Source organism: Tupaia chinensis, unplaced genomic scaffold (assembly GCF_000334495.1).
Source record: "Tupaia chinensis unplaced genomic scaffold, TupChi_1.0 Scaffold000262_1, whole genome shotgun sequence".
In the NCBI taxonomy this organism is placed as follows: Eukaryota; Metazoa; Chordata; class Mammalia; order Scandentia; family Tupaiidae; genus Tupaia; species Tupaia belangeri.
The window spans coordinates 1,248,277-1,257,824 of NW_006159742.1; the positions used below are offsets into that span (position 1 = coordinate 1,248,277).

At 36.0% G+C, this 9,548-nt stretch overlaps 1 protein-coding gene and 1 non-coding gene across 2 annotated transcripts in view; one reads left to right on the forward strand and one right to left on the reverse strand.

Annotated features, from left to right (window-relative positions):
• Positions 1 to 9,548, forward strand: part of LOC102485309 (mitochondrial inner membrane protease subunit 2) — a 1,014,188-nt gene that overhangs the window by 167,251 nt on the left and 837,389 nt on the right. The gene's annotated exons all lie outside the window — the stretch shown is intronic.
• On the reverse strand, positions 6,536 to 6,639 carry LOC114007957 (U6 spliceosomal RNA). The gene has a single exon (XR_003549531.1). It is a non-coding gene; the product is annotated as a U6 spliceosomal RNA (small nuclear RNA).

Here is a 9,548-nt window from a genome sequence, read left to right on the forward strand (position 1 = left end):
GGTAATTCCTTCCAGCGAAATTTTTATATCAAATACAATTTTTAATACTTAGATGTTTAATTCAGTTATCTTTAACATTTTATCTTATGTTTATATTTTAATCCTTAATCTTTGAATCCATTTTAATGGCTATTACAAAGTCTTTTTACTTTATTGTCTTTGTTAATTCTGGATCTATTTTTATGAACTGAGTTTTCTTCTGTTTCTGGTTTACATTTTCCTACCTTTTAAACCTGTCTACTTTTTTTTTTTTTTATTATGTAATCATAATAATGTATTTGTTAGTGGCCCAGCCACATAGCCTAATGGTTAAAGGAACTGGATCCTATATATGGTTCATTGCAGTTTGAATTGCAGTTTGAAAAACATGCTAGGTGTGTGTGCACATATGCATTTCATGCTTTTGAAGTAGCCTTTATTCTAGAGCTATTAATTTAGCCTCACTACTAAGGCATGAGCTTTGTGAATTATCTACAGAATGCTCTGGGTAAAGGTCTTTCCATTGTGGGGATTGTTCTGTTTGTACCTGAAATTGATCTCTTCCTGGTAGGTATTCTTTTTTTCCTACCACTTGACCTCCTGAAGTTTCATCCTGTGTAGAACAAATTCATATTCAAAGCCTCACAGGTGTTTCCATGCCAGTTACTTCATCTTTTCTCCACCTGCCTCCACTTCCCCTGTACTCTATCCCACAAATCCCAGTTGCCTCAAACTCCAGTGTTTCTAACTTCTTTGTTCCACAAAGCTCTTTTTGGTTTCTCCCTCTCTATCCCACAGGCTGGACTTTGCCTCAAGATATGAAATGTAAGTAATCTTAGAGATCACCTGATTTGTTTCCCATCACTTAATAATCACAGGCTGGTCCTGATTTTCTCCCAGTGTATGAAGTAGTATATATACGTATGTATGAATACACACACACACACACACACACACACATAAACATGCACTCCTCTGGACAGACAGAGAGAGAGAGAGAGACAGAGACAGACAGAGACAGTGAGAGGGACAGTGAGAACCCCTCCCCCCCTTGCAGTGGGGATGGCCATGCTGCAATCCCTTCTGTTCCATCCCCCTCTGGGATTTTTGGTACACACAGCTGATATGTGTTTCAATCTACTGGGTTCAGGGCTTGTATTGCAGTTGGCCATATGGGAGTCCAGCAACATAACTATTACTCTATCTGCTGGTTAATTGCTTTATATACTTTGCCCATTTTTATAGTTACTTACAAGGTTTAGCAGGTAATCTTGTAGTAGCTTAGTGTAGTTGTTTTTCCCACTTATTTTCATGACAGTGTATGTTGTTGCTCTAAACCAGAATGGTGAATGTAATTATTTTTAGGAGCAGGTTTTGGGGCCAGTAGGTGGCATTGTAGTTAAAGAGTTGGATTCCCACATAGACAACTGTTGTTTGAGTCCCAGACTTGGTGGCCTGAAAATCATGGCAAGTGCATGTGTGTGAGTACCCAAAATCCCAAAAGGAGAATGCAAGTGAATCCACTTTCTCTGTCTCTCTGGTGAGCACATGTGCCCTATGAGCAAAATCTCTCTCTTAAAAAAAATTTACTTTATTATTTTTAATTTTATTTTGAATCTCAAAAATTTATACCAAGACAAAAGATTATTTAATAAAAGTTATACCGACCCATTTAAAAAAAAACAAACCTGTCACATTTTTCATTGAGGTAAAGATGTAACTTGTGTGTGTGCAAGTTAGCGATTTCATTCATTACATTTGCAGTGTGTATAACTTTTTAAAATAATGAATTGGGACCTCAAAATGAATTCATGCTGCTGTGATACTTAACTGAAATGTGTTTTGAGTTATGAGAGTTACTCTTGATTATATGTTACCCGGGGGGACTGTTTAATGCACTTGGCTACATAGATCTGAACATTTTTAGCTATGGCTTGATATCCATATTGCATCATAAATATGTTATTGATACATTACTTTCTAGGTGGACATGTTATATTCTACGAGAATTGAGGGTAGGGATTCTTTATTATGAAATGGTTTCTTCCACTTTAAATAAATGTCTTTATACATATTACTAACTGTATAACCAATACACAAAGAGTTGTTTAATTATTAATTTGTAATATAAACTAAATATAAAGCTTCCAAATAAAAATACTAGAAGAAATATTTAGGGAAAAATATTGCAACATAAAAGCAATTAACTGACAGAAGCTTGTCAGCACTAGGAAACATTTATTCTCAGTTATAAATAGTACGCTTTTTCACACCGTTTTTATTCCAGTTTTGCATCAATATATCATTTGGACAGAAAGTGCTGATATTGTTTTCTTAGTTCTAGCTAGCAAAGGTATTGAAGGTGAATGTGATTTTAGTTACATATCCTTTTTCCTGTACTGTCTGTTTATTGTGTTTTATTAGACTGTTTAAAATACGTTGTCAAATATTATAGACTTGCTGATCATTTATATGCCTTAGTTTCTTTAATATTAACTATATATAAGGTGACTCATTTATCAGTTCTCTTATCTAGAGCTATCTCTAAATTTTGAGTGTTTTACTAAATGATACACAAAGAGTTAGTGTCTCCAAGTTTTCCATTCATAATGGATTACTGCCATGTGAAATTTATTACTAGACTTTCATATGAACAAGATAAAACACAGTCATTTTGTTACCTTGTGCTTTTCAGTTACAGGAGTGGTGATATACCTACAGTTTTGTGACATGATGTACTAAAAAAAAAATCTATGTTACAGAGAATGTGTGACTCAGTGTTTGTATGTGTATGCATACTCTTGCAGGATAAAGTTGTATTTGCATAAACCATAGTGATATTTTCTGAATCTGTGTGAACATAATGATTCAGTAAAGTATCATTATGTTTAAAATTTAAAAAATTGGTTTACAGTAATTAAATCTCTTAGTGAATATGAACCACAGTTACTGATCAAACTGTGTTGTAATGAACATTATATTTATTACTGGTTTAAATGGCTAGTAGAGATAACTTAAAGGGCTGTCAATTGGTCATTCATTAGATAATTTCAGGCATGCAAACTTACGGTGAATTTACCATGTTGTATAACATATACACTGTTGGCTTCTGATTTTGCTTGTAATATGAATAAATCCTGTTGCTTAGCATTTTAAGTTAGTATTATTTATTTTGTAAGTGAATATATATGTATGTGCATGTGCGTGTGTATATATATTTATCTATATCTGTGTATTTATTCTGTGGCTTTGAGCATACTGCTTAATTTCCCTGTACTTCGGTTGTTTCAGAAATGGGGATAAAATAGTCTCTGCTTCTTGTTAAGGGCTAAATGAGTTATAAACTTGAAATCACTTATGATAATTCTTGAACTCTAGCAAACTTTTAGTATTAGCTAGCATCATCATTACTGTAATTAATTCAAGAAACCCTTACCCAATGACTTTTTTAGTTTTTAAAATTTTTATGCATTCAGTCACTGTACATCACTACAGCTTGTAAGGTGAATTTACCCAAAATGAATACACTTCATACCAGTCCAGTCAAAGATACTATACATGTTATCAACGGATAATCATTCCATTTCTATGTCCCATACATGTATTATCTATTTTTCTCCTTGATTCCTTTCTATACATTCTCCCCCTTCTCCCACCTGCTTCCCTCCCTGTTTCCAGTATCTGTGACCATTTTCCATGCTTCTGTATCCTCTAATCTTTCAGTTTCTGCCATAGAATGCAGAGAGGTAGTGTATGTCATGCAGAGAGATACAATGTCTCTCTTTCATAGCCTGGCTTGCTTCATTCAGCAGTAAATCTTCCATATTTGTCCACTTTCTATCAAATGCCAGGGTCTTATTCTTTTATGTCTGAATAGTATTCTATAGAATATATGGAATCCATTCATCTGTTCATGGACATTTGGGTTGGTTCCATGTCCTTAGCAATTATGACTATGCCACAATAAATATGGATATACAAGCACTTTTCCAACTGAGCATTCTCCTATTCTTTGGGTAGATACAAGGAATAGAATTGTTGGATCATATGGTAATTCTATTTGTAGATCTTTGAGGAAACTCCATATTCTCCACAGTGGCTAGACTAATTTATATTCCCACCCACAGTGTAGGAGCGTTCCCCTTCCACCACAGCCTCACCAGCATTTTTTTTTTTTTTTTTTAATCATCATCATTCTGACTGGGGTTACGTAGTATCTCATTGTGGTTTTGACTTGCATTTCACTTATGATGAGGGATGTTGAGCATTTTTTCATATGCTTTTTGGCTGTTCCTAGGTCTTCCATAGAGAATAGTTTGTTAAACTCATTTGCCCATCTTTTAATGAGGTTGATAATCTTTTTTTTTTTCTAGTAAGCCTCTTGAGTTTCTTATGTATTCTGGTTCTCAATCCCTTATCTGAGGCATGGTTTACAAAAATATTCTCTCCTTCCAAGGGTTGTCGATTCACACTAATTACTGTGTCTTTTGCTGTGCAGAAACTTCTTAATCTGATGTAATCCCACTTGTCTACTTTTGGGATTATTGTCTGTGCTTTGGCAGTCTTGTTTAAGAAGTCTTGCCTATGCTGATGTATCCCAGAGCTTCCCCAGTGTTTTCTGCCAGTAGTTTTATAGTTTGCAGTCTTAAGTTTAGATCTTTGAGATCTTTGACCCACTTTGATTGATTTTTGTTAATGGTGAGAGATAGGAGTCCATATTTGTCTTTCTGCAGATGGATACCTAGTTTTCCCAGCACAATCTACTAAAGAGACTTGTTTTAACTGGTGCTCTTTGTCAAAAATCAGTTGGCTGTATGTTTTGGGGCTTATTTCTGGGGTCTTCTGTTCCATTGGTCCACTTGTCTGTTTTTGTGCCAATACCATTGCTGTTTTGATTATCACACCTTTGTAATATATTTTGGGATCAGGGTGTGAGATGTTGCCCACTCCACTCTTCTTGCATAGGATTGCTTTGGCAATGCGAAGTCTTTTATGATTCCAGACAAATTCTATGTCTTTTCTAGATTTGTGAAGGATGTCTCTGGTAATTTGATTGGGATTGCATTAAATATGTAAATTAATTTGGGTAGAATTGCCATTTTGGTTGTATTAATTCTTCTAATTCAGGAACATGGGATGTCATACTTTTTTTGAGAGATTTTTGCCATAGGACATAAGTGTTCGTCAGAGAGACAGAAAACCAGAAATCATCCCCTAGGGGAAATAGCCACATCACAATCCCTTTTCCTTCTACTTTTCTCAGGATTTTGAGCACACATGCATACATACCTGCTGTGGTTTAAGCCACTGGGTCCTGGACTTGAACTGCCATCAACTACATTGGAGTTAAGTGATGTAACCATTACAGCGTCCACTGGTCCCATGTTTCTACTTTTTTTCTGTCATCTTCAATTTTTTTAATTTTAATTATTTTAGATTTTCATAGTTTTTCTTGTAGAGGTCTTTGACTTCTTTAGTTAGCTTTATTCCTAGATATCTTATACCTTTGTAGCTATGGGGAATGGGATTACTTTCTTTAGTTTTATCTCGATCTGCTTGTTGTTTGTATATAGAAATGCTATAGATTTTTGTATGTAGATTTCTGTATCCAGACACTTTACTGTATTAATTTATTATATCCAGGAGTTTTTTCATGGATACCATTGGGTCTTCTATGTATACAGTTATGTCATCTGCTCCCTATTTGAATACCTTTTATTTTTTCTCTTTTCTAATTACATTAGCTAGGACTTCCACTGCTGGATTAAAAAGCAGTGGAGAAAGTGGGCAGCCTTGTCTTGTACTAGATTTTAGTGGAAACACTTTCAGCTTTCCCACATTCAGTATGATGTTTAGTATGGGTTTTTCATAGATGACTTTTATTGTGTTGAGAAATGACCCTTCTATGCTGATTTTGTTGAGTTTTTTTGTTCGTTTGTTTTTGACAGATTTTTACTATAGGGCACATGTGCTCCCTGGAGACACACACAGAGAGAGACAGAGACAGAAAGTGAGAAATCACTCCACCTCCCCGGGTGATGGTCACACTACAATCCCTTCTCCTTCAGTCTCTTCTCTGGATTTTGGGCATGCACACACATGTGCCAGATGTGAGTTTTAGGTCCAGGACTGAAACTGTGGCCCAATGATATAACTATTATGCCATCTGCGGGTCCCTTTCTGAGAATATTAATCATCAAGTAATGTTTTATTTTATTGAATGTTTTTTCTGCATTGATTGATACAGTCATATGGTTTTTATCTTTCTTTCTGTTAATATGGTGTATTGCATTTATGGTTTGCATATGTTGTAGCACCCTTGGATCCTGAAATAAAGCCTACCTGGTCATGATGTGTAATCTTTTTTATATGTTGTTGGATATGATTTGCTAGTATTTTGTTGAGAATTTTTGTGTGTTTATTCATCAGAGATATTGATTTTTAGTTTTTCTTTCTTGTCATTTTATTATCTGTTTTGGGAATGAGAGTGATGAGGGCTTCATAAAATGAATTTGGGAGAGTTCTTTCCTTTTGGATCTTTAGAAACAATTTGAATAGAATAGGGGAACGCTTCACAGATCTGCATGTCATCCTTGCACAGGGGCCATGCTAATCTTCTCTGTATCGTTCCAATTTTAGTATATGTGCTGCAAAAAATAAATAAATAAATAAATAAAATAGGGGTTAACTTGTTTAAAAATTTTGTAGAATTCAGAAGTAAAACCATTGCGTCCTAGGATTTTTTTTGTTGGGAGGTTATTTATTACTGATTCAATCTCATTGCTTTTTATGAGCCTATTTGAACTTTCTATGTCCTCCTGACTCAATCTTGGTAGATTACATGTATCCAGGAATTTGTCCATCTCATCCAGGTTTTCTTGTTCATTGGCATATAGTCACTCACAATATTCTCCAATGATGTTTTGTATTTCTCTTATGTCTATTGTAATATTGCTTATTTCATTGCAAATTTGATTTATCTGGTTCCTTTCTCTCTTCTTCTTAGTCTAGCTAATGATGTGTCAATTTTGTTGTTCTTTTCAAAGAACCAGCTTTTGTTTCATACATTATTTGTATAGTTCTTTTCTATTTCATTGATTTCTGCTCATATCCTTATTATTTCTTTTCTCCCTTCTTTGTTGTTGTTTTTCCAGTTCCCTGAGGCATGATGTTAGGTTGTCCATTTGGCACTTTTTTTTTTTTTTCTTTTTAAGAGATTTTTGCTCTAGGATATGTGCACTTGCCGGAGAGACAGGGAGTGACAGAAAGTGAAAACTCACTATCCAGGGGGATGGCCATGCCATAGTCCCTTCTCCTCCATTCCCCTCTTGGGAACTTGGGCACTTACACACACTTGCCCAGTGGAGTTTTAATCTGCTGGGTCTGGGACTCAAGCTGCGGTCGACTACATGGGAGTTCAGTGATGTAATCATTATGCCATCTGTTGGGCCCATCTTTTTTCTGTGTGTACTAATTACTGTGAACTTCCCTCTTATGACTGCTTTTGTTGTATCCCATAGATTATGGAAACTCATGTACTCATTTTTATTGGTTTAAATGAATCTCCTGATTGCAGTCTTAATGTCTTTAGTAGTTGTGAAGTCATTCAGGAGTAGGTTGTTTAATTTCCATGTGTTTGTGTGTTTTCGTGTTTTTTTTTTTTTTTCTCTGAGATTAATACCAAGTTTAATTTCATCTTGGTTGAAGAAAATAGTGGATATAGATTCGATACCTTCAAATCTGTAAAGGCTTGCTTTTTGCCCTATCATGTTGCCATTCTTTGAAAAAGTTCCACTGGGGGGGACCAGCAGTTAGCGTAATGGCTATGTCTCTGGACTCCCATGTAGTCAACCGCGGTTTGTGTCCTGGACCTGGTGGCTTAAACTCACACCAGGCACGTGTGCGTGCGTGCCCAAGATCCCGAGAGGAGAATGGAGGAGAATGGAGGAGAAGGGTTTGTGGCATGGCCATTCCCCCTGGGGGTGATTTCTCACTTTCTGTCTGTCTCTGTCTGTCTGGCGAGCGCATGTGCCCTATAGCAAGAACCTCTCCCCCAAAAAAAAAAAGTTCCATTGGGGGTGAGAAAAATGTGTATTTTGTGGGTTTTGAGTGGAAGGTTCTATAGATGTACGTTAAGTTCATTTGATTCATGATGTCATTTAGATTCTGTATCTCTTTGCTTATATTTTGTCCTGATAATCTGTTTAGTGGAGAGAGTGGGGTGTTGAGGTCTCCAACTGTTAGGGTGTTGCAGTCCCAGTATTCTTCATGGCTATTTGCAATCACTTCTCTTTCTTACCTCCAACACCAGGTAACCATTTGTATACTTTCTTAGTCCTTTTTGTTGTTTTCATTTGAAAGGCTCTGAAGAATAAATGGTCTTTCATGTTGGCTCCTTTTACTGAGCATAATGTTTCTAAGGTGCCCACATTATAGCATATATTAGTATTTTGTTATTTTTTATTGCTGTATACTATTCCTGGTATAGATACCCCTTATTTTGTTCATCTGCATACTGTTTGATAGGCTTTTGGGTTGTTTCCACTTTTTTTTTTTTAGGTATTATGAATAATACTGCTGTAAATAACCTGTTAATCTTTCTGTAGACCCATGTAACTTCTCTTGGGTAGATTTCTAGGTGTGAAATTGCTGAGCTGTGTGATAAATTTGTTAACTTATTTTCTTTATTATTTTATTTTAGACAGTGTTTCACTGTTGCAATGCTCTTGGATCATTTTCTCAGCTGGTACTATAGGCATGCTCCACTATTCCTGACTTCCTTTATTAGATAGAACTTGCCTGGGTTAATGCTTTGCCTACCTCAGCCTCCCAAGTTGCTTGGAGTGTAGGCACACACCACCATGCCCAGCGTTTTGGTTGGATCAGGATTGGAACCTGTACTTACCCTGTGGTCCCAGCCTATGCAGCAGTGACTTAGCTGCATACACACCATGACAACTAGGTCAATTTATGGTTAACTTTTGGGGGAAACAAACAAGCAATCAACAATTTCCAAATGTGGTAGCATGCAACATTTTACATTTTTTTCTTTTTTTTCTTTTATTTTTTTTATTATTTTTTATTATCTACATTAATTCACTATACACCATCACAACACACAAATGAATTTTCCATCCAAAATACACTGTGCATTGGTTCAATCAAGCACATCAACATACATGTTCTCAGCAAATAATTTTCCAATTCTTACATCCTGCATACCTTGCCCTTTGTCTTGCCATCCCTGATTCCCCATCCCCCACCCTCTGCTATGTCCCATCTTCCTCCTCCATTGTCCCTGGCATCCATGGTTGCCCTCCATGCCTTCCGCTCCCCCCATTCAATTGTTCTGCCAATGAACTTAATTAGTCTAAATATATCCAATAGCTAGCACAGCTGACACATACCTATACATGTACCCAAATCTGACCCTAGGCATAAACCCCAGTGAGTATAATGAACATGCTATAAAGTAGTACCCAGCTGTGTCCATACAGCTCACTGCAGTCATCAAATGTGCATTTTTTTTCCTGCAACCTTTTTTTTTATTATTATATTATATTACCTAA